Consider the following 12,020-nt stretch of genomic DNA (forward strand, 5'->3'; position numbering starts at 1 on the left):
GTGCATGTCAGAGAGCAAAAAACCAAGCCATGAGGTCGAAGGAATTGTCCGGAGCTCCGAGACAGGATTGTGTTGAGGGCAACAGATCTGAGGAAGGGTACCAAAAAAATGTCTGCAGTGCATTGAAGGTTCCAAAGAACACAGGGCCTCCATCATTCTTAAATGGAAGATGTTTGGAACCACCAAGACTCTTTCCTAGAGCTGGCCACCCTGGCCAAGACTGAGAAAATCAGGGGGAGAAGGGCCTTAGTCAGGAGGTGACCAAAAACCCAATGGTCACTCTGACAGAGGTCCAGAGTTCCTCTGTGGAGATGGGAGAACCCCTTCCAGAAGGGACAACCATCTCTGCAGCACTCCACCATTCAGGCCTTTATGGTAGAGTGGCCAGACGGAAGCCACTCCTCAGTAAAGGAGAGGTTGTTGGCACCATCCCTACGGGGAAGCATGGTGGTGGCAGCACGTGCTGTGGGGGGTGTTTCAGCATCAGGGACTGGGAGACTCATTGGGGGATAGAGGGAAAGATGAACACAGAGCAAAGTACAGAGAGATCCTCATTGAAAACCTACTCCAGTAGCGCTCAGGACCTCAGACTGGAGCGTTCACCTTCCAACAAGGACAACAACCCTAAACACAGCCAAGACAAAGCAGGAGTGGCTTTCGGACAGAGTCTCTGAATGTCCTTGAGTGGCCCGGCTGGAGAGCCCCTGGACTTGAACCCGATCGAACATCTCTGGGAGAGACCAGGTGAAAAGCTGTGCAGCCACGCTCCCCATCCAACCTGACAGCGCTTGAGAGGATCTGCAGAGAAGAATGGGAGAAAACTCCCCAAATACAGGTTTACCAAGCTTGTAGCATCATACTCCAAGAAGACCTGTAATACGCTGCCAAAAGTGGTTCAACAAAGTACTTTGGAGTAAAGGGTCTGAATACTTATGTAAAAAATGTGGATATTTCAATTTTTAATTTGTAATAAATGTGCAAAGAAATATAGAAATCTGTTTTTGCTTGGTCATTATGGGGTATTGTAGATTGATGAGGGAAAAATAAATTTGTCCATTTTAGATTAAGGCTGTAACGTAACAAAATGTGGAAAGAAGGTCGAAAATCTGGCCCAATGCACTGTATAGCCTATCTTTTTGCTAGGCTATTAAGTCCAATTAAAATGAGATGCGCATGGTAATTTGTTGTGGTGGCTACTTCAGGAATATGGAACCCATCACGGCTAGATAAGGTGAGTAGAATTGTCTTCTGCAATGGATATGAAAATAAAATAAATAGGAAACTGATTCCTGTCTATATGTTAGATTAAACAAAAAAAGCACATAGATTTTTTCACTCCATTAGCAGAGATGCGCAAGGCTGCACATGGTCTAAAGTTTGCAGGGAGGTGAGCACATTCTCACAAGTTAGATTTTTGTATTAATGTCAACTTTTTGGGTGTGGAAACTGAGCATGTCGCATTTAGGGGTATATTTGCATTACTTACTCGTTCATACATTGAGGCCTCAGGCGAGCAGAGATCAAAACACGCCTAAGTAGAAAGTGGGGTATAGCACCATACTCCCAATTTAATACCATAGGAATCGGGATTTGAGGAGAAGTGGACTTGAAGACTTTGAGAACTCTGTTCTAATATCACTCAGAAAATATATTGGCCTTACTATAGAAACTTTGTCAAATTTTTCACACTGATTTTGATTATTTCACTGAAACAGAGAAGGCAGGGCATGAGGTTAGTTGAGGTGAAAGTTGTTTGAAACCCTTCCAAACAACTTTTATTCAACCAACCTCAAGCCCTGTCCCTCACCTCAGCAGGGCCCATGAGCTTGGCACTCTCCCCGATGCTCTCCTCTATGTAGACACGTTCCTCCTGGGTGATGGTAGGGTGCACAGGACAGGACTTTCTTCATACGACACCAGGATCCAGAACATATACCAGAAGATCCCAAAGCACCCTGCACAGTGATATTGAGATTGTTACACAGGATAAATAAAATATGGGTTGTGGATTATGTAACTATTCCAGTCATTAGGGGTCCAAGCACAAAGCTACAGAAACCCTATTATAAATGTGTATTAATCGTGTCATTGTTGTAGTGTGGACACGTGAAAAGCTTAGATTGGCCAATGAAAACATGAAATTCTTAACAGGCAGCCTGATCTTTCAGAAATCCCCCAAAGACTAAACCCCAGACAGAAAGGCCAAATTCATCTAGTCCAGGGAGAGATGGAAAATTATTGGAGAACAGACACACCAAAACATTGGGAGAAATCAATGGTCTGGACGTCTGAAAGCATCAGCAACTAGCTTTAAAATCTCCTGAAGATGATGTACTATACTCAACATATTTTCAAATAGGTTGTTGGTTAAAATGTGATGAAGATTAAAAATTAAAAGTTTAGAAAGATTGGAAGCTATATAAAAAAGAAAGAAAGAAAGTTGAAACTCTATATATGCTCCCAACAATTGGAATCGGTAAACCTAACCAACGTTTTGTGCACGCAGTGCCTTCTTCAGGATGGTGTGCATCAGCTCAGTGCTTTTTCCATTTGGAAGCTATAACATCGGCATGGAACTCTATCATACCATAGAGATAGAATACAGAGGACCAGCCTGAGTACTGCACCAGGATCCTGCTAGAGGCATGGCTATGACAGCACCAGCATAGGAACCTGCAAGAGGAAATGGTAGAGAGGGGTAAGAGAAGAAGGAAAAAGGACATCTAAATAGTCAGCAGTACAACTACTGTACCTCTTGCTTCACTACCATAGTGTGACAGGTAAGATAAGATACTATTGAAAATAATATTTACCACAGAAGGAGGTGGTAGCCAGGTGACTCCTCTCCAGAGGGGGAGCCCACTTACCCAGATCCCATGGCAGGCTGGGTAGGTCACTCCCTGGGTAGGTCACACACCACAGAACCATGAGCAACTAAGAGTAGGTAACTGGTTAATAATAAACTAAATAATACTGCTGCTATTATTATGAAGTTATAATTAATAAGATGGCAGAAAATTCTGATGATCCTGCTCCTTATGGCAATAGTAATGGATTCTAGCGACACTGCTTCTAACACTTAGTTTGTTAGCATTTTATTAGGATCCCCATTAGCTACTGCTAAAGCAGCAGCTACTCTTCCTGGGGTCAAACACAAAACAGTAAAACATGACATAATACATGTACACAAGTACATCACAAGGACAGAACTACATACATTTTAAGTATACACGTTTCTTACATTTATGCCTTCATAATCATTGTGATTCATAGACACTATTGAATGCAAGTGCAAAACACGAAAATGGAAATGCAATAACAAGAGGTGCATTGCAAATAGGTTGACACTTTTCGTTAAATTCCCCTGATGTGAATATAGCAACCTTGTTCTGCTAAATTCCCTTGACGTGAACAAAGCTACCTTGTTTCTCATAGTTACCACCCTTAATAATGGAATCCTGGGGTAAAGCTAAGCATAGACTTTACAGTTACAACACACAATGGGTTAAAACATCTAATTAAAAAATAAGAATAAATGTTTTATTTGTCACAATAACTGCAGTGAAATGTTGTTTTACAGGGTCATAGTAGTACGGCGCCCCTGGAGCAAATTAGGTTAAGTGCCTTGCACAAGGGCACATCGACACCTTGTCAGCGCAGGTATTCGGAACCAGCGACTTATCGGTTACTGGCCCAACACTGTAACCGTTAGGCTACCTTTCCTGGGATAACATGTCATCTCTTAAACTGGTAAGCCTTTTTGTTACAGTTACCACCCGCTATGGGTTTCATTAGGTAAAATACAACATTTATGAACATGAAGAATAACCAGTGCACTGAGCACAGACATCAATTCAACATCTAGTCCACGTTGGTTCAAATTACATGGAAACAACGTTGATTCAACCAGTGTGTGCCCAGTGGGCAGGCCTTAAATCTTGAGCCTTATTACAGTCTATCGCCCTTCAACGAGATAGCTGAGATATAGTGTAATGTGTTACTGTACCCACTATGGGTTTCATTAAGTAAATGCAACATTCATTTGTCATCTTAACCTTGTCTTCTAATCTTTCTTCACATGTCCTTCAAAGTACTTCCCCATTTTGGCTCAACTGATTAATACATATACATTTTTAAATAAAAAAACACGAGGTTGCACAGAACCATTTTAAAGACTAATTTGTAGGAAACTGTGTGATACAAATAAATGGTTTCAAACATAGATTGTCACAGAATAATGGGACAAATTGTAAACATAAGACATACTAATAATAGATTGGCCTACACTGAGCTGACAATCACTTGAGGAGATCCTACCAGATATGAGCTGGCATGGTTGTAAATCAAATATGATCACAAACAAAAACCAACATTCTCTTTTCATTGCCTTTTTGATTAACATTAATAAGAGACGAGTGCGCTGAGCTAACTGATGAGCCTCTCACCAACACTGACAATGCTGCTGCCATTAAATGTTAATTAGCTGCTAATTGGAACAGAGTGTGCTATTGGAAAATGCAATCTGCATGGACATGCTAGGAGGAGATTTCTCCTAGCTATCCACTGAACTGATCTGAGATCACTATACAGTGTATGGATCACTTTTAGGTCCTCCTGTATGCACATGGAATGTATACCACTCCCAACTTAATTCATTGTGCACAATTTACTGAATATATCCAAAACACTGAAGCCTTTCCTTACAGAGACAAAAAACAAGACATAACCAGATTAGCCTTTGTCACCTGATGGCTCATTCAAATCAAGAGACAGACGTGGGCACTGGGCACAGATTGAATTCAATGTCTATTCCACGTTGGTTCAACGTAATTTCATTGAAATGACGTGGAAACAACGTTGATTCAACCAATGTGTACCCAGTTGGGAGCTACTGGCCCAGTTTCACCTCAGCCATCAATGGCAAACATGTAGATGTGCTGTTGTTATTGAATTACACCATTCATTATCACAAGACATTCATCTGAACCCTATGTCTATCACTCACAGCCAATGCAGCATATAGCCAATTATTTTAAAATAATTATTGCATTGAAAGTAGTTAGTAATGAGTCAGGGCTGTGAGCATAAATACATTTCCATTCTCTGCAAGATAATGGACAAAAAGTATTATTCTAAAATTCCATCTATGGTGTTCAAATGATTCTCAATGGTTGGCTCTGCTGCCAGGATGGTGTGCGGTTTAGCTGGATGTGTTGTAGTCTGCCCTTCAGTATCAACACGGCATCATGTTTTACTATACAAGGCAGCAGCTGCCAACATCTCATGTTTCACTATGCCTACTGGACAGTGGATTTATGAGCTGCTGATGTATCAGCACATTGTCTTTGGGAATCTGATTCTGGCTAGACCAGCATTTTCTTAACTGTGGTGTTACTACCAGAGAGCAGAGCAGATATGTTTCAACAATTTTGATTGGTTTATTCTGACCCTATTAGCTTTTGGCCGAAGCAGCAGCTATTCTTCCTGGGGTCCACACAAAAACATAAAACATGACAAGTAACAAACCCAACGGGCACACACTGGTTGAATCAACGTTGTTTCCACGTCATTTCAATTAAATCACGTTGAACCAATGTGGAATAGATGTTGAATTGACGTCTGTGCCCAGTGGGAAAACACTGATACACTGATAGACAAGAACAGGCACACAAATGTAAAAATACAACGATATACAAACAATACAACTAAATAATAATGCGTGTTAGAGTGTGTGTGTGTGTGTGTTGTGTGTGTCATTTCACAGTCCCTACTGTGCCATGAGATGTTGTTTTATCCATTTATTTAAAGGTAATTTTGGTGTTTGCTTGAGTAATTGGAGATGGAAGGGATCATGGCTCAGGATAATACGTGTGCATTGCCTTCAATTCGTTTAGGACTTGGGGACTGTGAAGAGACCCTGGTGGCATGTCTTTGTGGGGTATGTATGGGTGTCTGAGCTGTATGTTATTTGATTATGCAGACAATCTGGAATTTTCATCACCGTAATATTTCTCATAAAAACTAGAAGACAAGCAGTTAATCTCTCGTCAACTGTCAACTAGGAAAAGACTGGCAGTGCATGTGTTGATGTTAGTTGTGTAGTGTGCAGTTAAGGGCAAGGTGTACTGCTCTGTTTTGAGCCAGCTGCAGCTTTTGCTAGGTCTTTCTTTGCTGTACTTGACCATATTACTGGACAGTAATCAAGATGGGGGCAACTAGGACAGTTAATTTTTGTGTCAAAAAAGCAGAACATCTTTTTTATAACAGACATAGAGGAGAGGAAACGACAAATACCCAGCTGCAGATCAATACAACAGTCTCACATTTCCCCAGGGTGCATTCTGGCTGTTGTACTGACTCTATTCCATTGCCTCTGATATACTGTAGCCTAATCATAATCGAAATGCCACAAAGGAAAACTTGGCTATTTTCGGAAAACGGTGCTATTGACAGGATAGGCCTACACAGGTTCTATTACAATTTGCATATCAAAAAAGAGCTCTCCAGAAATGTGACTTTTTAATTAAAGAAGCCCTTACCTCCACCAGCCCTTGCAATATCCTCACAAAGATGACCAGTCCATAATGCGTCCAGCGCCGCAGAGGGGATTAACATATTGAGCGTCGAGGTAAGGAAAATGGCTAGACCGAAAACCCTAAAAGAAATAGAAATATGAAAACATGCATATATAGTATGTCGTAGGCCTATAGATAATGTTCATAAACAATGTATCCAGTAGACCTAGCGATTTATTTTAGGTTTATTCATGTTTTGCCCAATTTATTATTCAAAGCGGGAAACAGAAATAGCATAGGCCTAGGCCTCTCATTGACTTCATGTTTAATTTATTAATCGCTGATTTTTTTATGGCCATTCTGGTTATATTCAGCAGGGACCCATCGAACATATCACAGTCCACACTCGGTTACTGGCTTACTATCAAAAATTGACTTAGTCCTATTCGAATAGGCTATTCAATATAATTTCTCTATCCCTTTTTCTAACGGTTATATAAGGCCTATATTCGGCCGGTTGGTTTTATTCTTCTAATCAAATTGCCAATCTTACGTCCAAAATATATATAATTTTCTTGCATAATTACAATATTCAAGACAGGATTTTCATGTCAAGCATTAGCTAGTGCACCGTTAACTTTTCTACTTAGGTTAGATAACTAATAATTAAATTGGAGAAAGAAATTAAAGCGTGATGACAGGGAGTGCCGACAGCAGACTGCATTGGTTTGAGCGCAGCTGAGCCAGTGGAGGCAATCCCTAATGAATAACACGAACCATGGTTTTAAATTTTGTCACGTTTTGTACACACCCCGAGACCCCGCCCCTCCCACAGGCACGGGGGGGCAACTCTAATCGATTGAGGCAACTCGCTGGCACGAGACAGGTTGATTTGATTACATCTCAATGTCAATCAAGAAAGCATATAGACTAAACATGTTATACATTATACAAATGGAATATATCTTACATATTTAAATAGGCCTGCTCAACAAATAATAATATTGTATATACTCAACAAAACATTTTATGTTGCAAATGGATTGTTTTCTTCTTCATATCTATTAAGGGTATGAATTGCGATCACCAAATGATTATGGATACTACTATTATGAACAGTGGACCAAATATCCACTAAAATATAAACCTAGATTTCCTATTATAATATCCTATATTTAAATGTGCTCAGGTCTCAGTAGGCTAGGCCTAAACCTTATTTATAAGCCATGTTTAGTGTGCACCGTGCAGAGCGTGAGTAAGCCTTTGAAGACGAGGACCGGGCTGGTCGCCATGCCCCCAGAATGCAGCAAATTAGACACGGCTCCCCGAGGACCTCATTAACAGGTGGCAGAAAGCCCTGTGGACCGGAGCTACGGTCAAATCTCAATGGCCCTGCCAACGTCGGCGACTGAGCGTCTCCCTCCCAAATTAATTCCCCATTAATGGCCTTCTCCATTGCAGTCACATGTCACACTGGTTACTAGGCCTACCTACTGTCTGTTAAACCTTGGCTCGCAATATAGGCCTGTAAATCCCTCCCTCATTCACAATGAAGTCCGAATTGTCGTAAAGATTTGAAACGTCCAAGTAAACGGCCAAATGTAGCTATCCTTGTGGGATGCCATTGTGTCTGCAACATTTTCATACCATTAAAATATAGATTTTGTTTGAAAATTCGTTTATCACATAATTTATTCTGACGGGAAGAGGTGTGATAATAACAAGATGAAAACCGAGAATATATCCAGGCTTCAGTAGCTGCATCCACATCATCATCACCACAGTTTATCGGAACAAACATATTGGTTACATCTCTTTATGACTAAAATAAATCAGACCTATTTTCATTTTTTTTCTTGAGGGTCGTTCATTTCATGGTGATACATTTTAGTAATCAATTGAATAATAACGAATAAATCCCATTTGAGACTGTGGAGAAGGAAAGCGAACTTTTGTAAAAAAAATATATACATATATATATGAATGTAGGCCTGCCTACCTGTTAGCTGCCAGTCTCGAGCATATGCTTACCCTCCCGGGATCTGCGTCACCATATAGCCCCAGAAAAACGAACCATGGATCATACCGACTGTCTCTGAGTCCCAGTTGAACTTTGCTTTCTTTCCAGTGAAATAAGAACAAAGACAATAAAAGTAAACCATTAAAAATCGATGAAACATCAAAATAAATCCTCTTCACATTCATAATTCCATTGTAATTCAATATAATAATTCAAAAACGTATAATACCGTATAATAACCTTAATAACCAAAGTCTACGGCTCTCATATCATAACAGGAAATAGGGTAACCGGTACACCATTTCGATGTAGATCACAGGCTAAATACTGTGTTATTAGGGATACAGTAGTTTAGTTTGGTTGCTGGCATACCTATCATGGCTGCACTGAAAAAGCATGGAGCAAAAATTAATCTCGCTATCAAACCCATACATTAAGGGTAATGTTCCTTTGCTTATTCTTTCTTTGCAATACAAGGTCAGGTCAAATGTGAGAATATTAAGAGATCTCAACGACTATTTTTAGGGCCGACAAATTATGGAGCAGGAGGGCGGTGACATCGATGTTGACGTCAGTAAAGTGTGCACCACACACCTCTGTGATGATGATCTTCCCATCTTTGTGTATCGTACTGTTGTTGACCATGCCCACGATGGCCACGCCCAAATTGCATCGGATGCCGAAGGAGATACAGAAAAGCCTAGACCGCTCATGATGGCGATGATGTATCGGCGGGGCAGCCCAAAAACACGTGCAGTCGCACAGGGGTGCTTTCTTCTCCTGGGCCTCAGAGGGCTGCCATCCTCTGTTAGTTCGATAACTTCACCAGTTCCCTGTCGCTTCTCCATCACCCTGCAAACAGCCAGATTAAAAATAAAATAAAATGTCATCCAATTTCCTCGGCTGATCAGCCTCAAATTAATAGATTAGCCTACGTTTGATATTTGATTGTTATGCACAATAATAAAGGCATGTTAGTTTAGCAGAAATTCAGGCCTGTAATTATGTTTACAATTATAGACCTACAGGCCTATATATTATAGCCTGTAGCCTTCAAAATATGGCCTGCATCATGTCCAATAATAGTATTTAAAATGTAGACGTTTTAGTAAATAAGGAAGGAGACTAATTTATATTTTAAAACCATCTTCTTCGGATAGCGTACTAAAATATCATTTTATTAGGTTATCTAGGTCTACATTAAATATCTTTGCCTATTCAATCCGCTGTTTTATGAGAATAGTGTATTCGCCCCAACGACTGGGGGCGCTATTTGATGAATCATAACCAACACGATTCAGAACATGACAACTAACATGATCTAAAACATATTTTAGATTTTTTCATTACACGAAAAGTCTACTTTAGCAAGGTAATTAAACATCTATTAATAGAAAATAGCGCTGTATGTTAGCGGAACCAGGTTCAATTTAATCAAAATGCGCAAAAAAAAAAAAAAGCATCGTACACTGGAGCACGAAGCAACTGAAGATGCGTCCACCGCATTGCAGCAACCGCTCACCTTCACCCTCATTTGCATTCACGGATTGGGCAGTTGCTCATCTCTCCAGGCAAACATTCATGCAGCGGTTTCAAATGTATTTATGGCCATATGCACAATTAATTCGTTTACCAAAAATAAGCCCAAATAAAGCTTAGGCTCCAGTTCCAGTATTAGGCCTTTACCTAAAATGTTTTATGTGAAATTGGCATAAGGATAAAATGACAAGGAACTCTCTATCTTATTCACAACGGCACTATAACAGTGAAGATAGCTAATTAAGCACTCCTGTTTAGAATATACATTTGGAATATCAAAACTACTGCCCATAATGTGTCATTATATGAATTACATTAAGGTGATCATTTCGTTATGCCCAACGAAAAATACATATTTTTTACGCAATAACATGTAACTGTTATTTCATACAGCCTAAGTTTAAAATGGGATTTGGAATCCAAATAGGCCTATCGAAGGAAGTAACAATGAATCGAAAAAAGAATATCCAAACCAAAACGAAATATATTAATTTAGAGCTTCAACAATACATTGATTGACAGTAGGCTACAACTACAAGCATCAGAATAGATGTCTGAATGAAGCCCTTGCCACTTAGCAAGAAAAATCAGTTAGACGTTTAGGCTACTAGTAATAAATCGATACCCATCCCGTAAATAATGAAAGAGATACCCTCACACAACTACAGGAGGTTTTCAGTGTAAAAATATTTAAAATATTACAGGGACCCGGTCACAAGCCAATTCCAACGAAGATAACACTGTGGATTTTATCTAATAGCATACATCCCTAGGCTAGTTCACGGCAAATGCATTCCACAGCTATCTGTTTAATGCATAAATGTGTTATTGACTTTTTCCACATGCATCAAGGTCCTTCCTGCGCTTTCACGAGGTTATGCAGAATTGCAGAATTTCCACTACGTCTATTAGAGGCGTGACCATGACTGCAAGCTGTTTGAGATAAAAAAGTAACACACTTCTCGGCATGGGATAGGAACGTACAGTACAGTAGTGGTCTACTACCATTACACCACCATATTACACCACCATATTGTAGGCCTATCACTTGAAAATACTAGAAATAATAACCAGCCCCATGTTTAAACATGAACTAACCTGCATATAAAACTACATTTTAACACCTACTTGTACATCTGCCCCAGGGTCTTCGCCCCAAATTCCTTCATTCCTCTTTGGCTCTCATCTTGACGGTGGACTCCATATCCAAATGTGATGTTTTTTCTCAAATATGTCTACTGTTTAAGCTTCATGTTACGGTGCAATGTGACCGAACAAACCCGTGGAGCAAGCGATGTATCTGATTCTTTGAAAAGAAAAAGCAGACAAGATCTGTAGCCTATCACGGGGTCGATCGCTGTAAAAACGCCTACATATGAGCAGAAATCAGATGAGCTCTGATTCCCCATTCAGCATTATAAACTCATCGTTCGCATCGCGTACAAGTGCATGCAATGCCATCGCGATGAAAATCAACAGATCATTCCTAAAGCGAACGAAAGAGAAAAACGTTAGAAGCGTCTACGGTGATAACCATATATTTAAAACAAAAACAACCAGTAGAAGCGGGAACTAGCGGTGTGTGGAGAGTTGCTTCTGTAAACCACAGAGCTGGGCGTACGCGTCTCAGGTGGAGAGCGCCAGCTTTTCTGACGTCGTGAGAACCTCTGGCTGTTCAGCACAAGGTCAGCGACAGCCTCTTGCACACTATCTGCGCGTGGTGCACGCAGCATCTCCATGTCAGATCACCAGAGCAATGTTCAATATAGCCTACTGTCCTGAAAGTTATTGTTGTTACGACTGTAGTCGACTGTTTTAGGGGAGTGGTTCAGGCTGGAATAAGAAAGGACGGTTAGATGGTTTGATTGCATTTGGAAATCATAACCCTACAAAAGTGCGAGGGCTATGCATGGTGACATACACACGCAAGTCAGTTTCAGTTTTAC

The 12,020-nt window shown here is 40.3% G+C and overlaps 1 pseudogene; it reads right to left on the minus strand.

Moving 5' to 3' along the window:
- Nucleotides 1-1,789: 1,789 nt before the first annotated feature.
- Nucleotides 1,790-11,813, minus strand: LOC123486036 (annotated as a pseudogene).
- Nucleotides 11,814-12,020: the final 207 nt, after the last annotated feature.

The sequence above is a fragment of the Coregonus clupeaformis genome, unplaced genomic scaffold (genome assembly GCF_020615455.1).
Source record: "Coregonus clupeaformis isolate EN_2021a unplaced genomic scaffold, ASM2061545v1 scaf0964, whole genome shotgun sequence".
In the NCBI taxonomy this organism is placed as follows: Eukaryota; Metazoa; Chordata; class Actinopteri; order Salmoniformes; family Salmonidae; genus Coregonus; species Coregonus clupeaformis.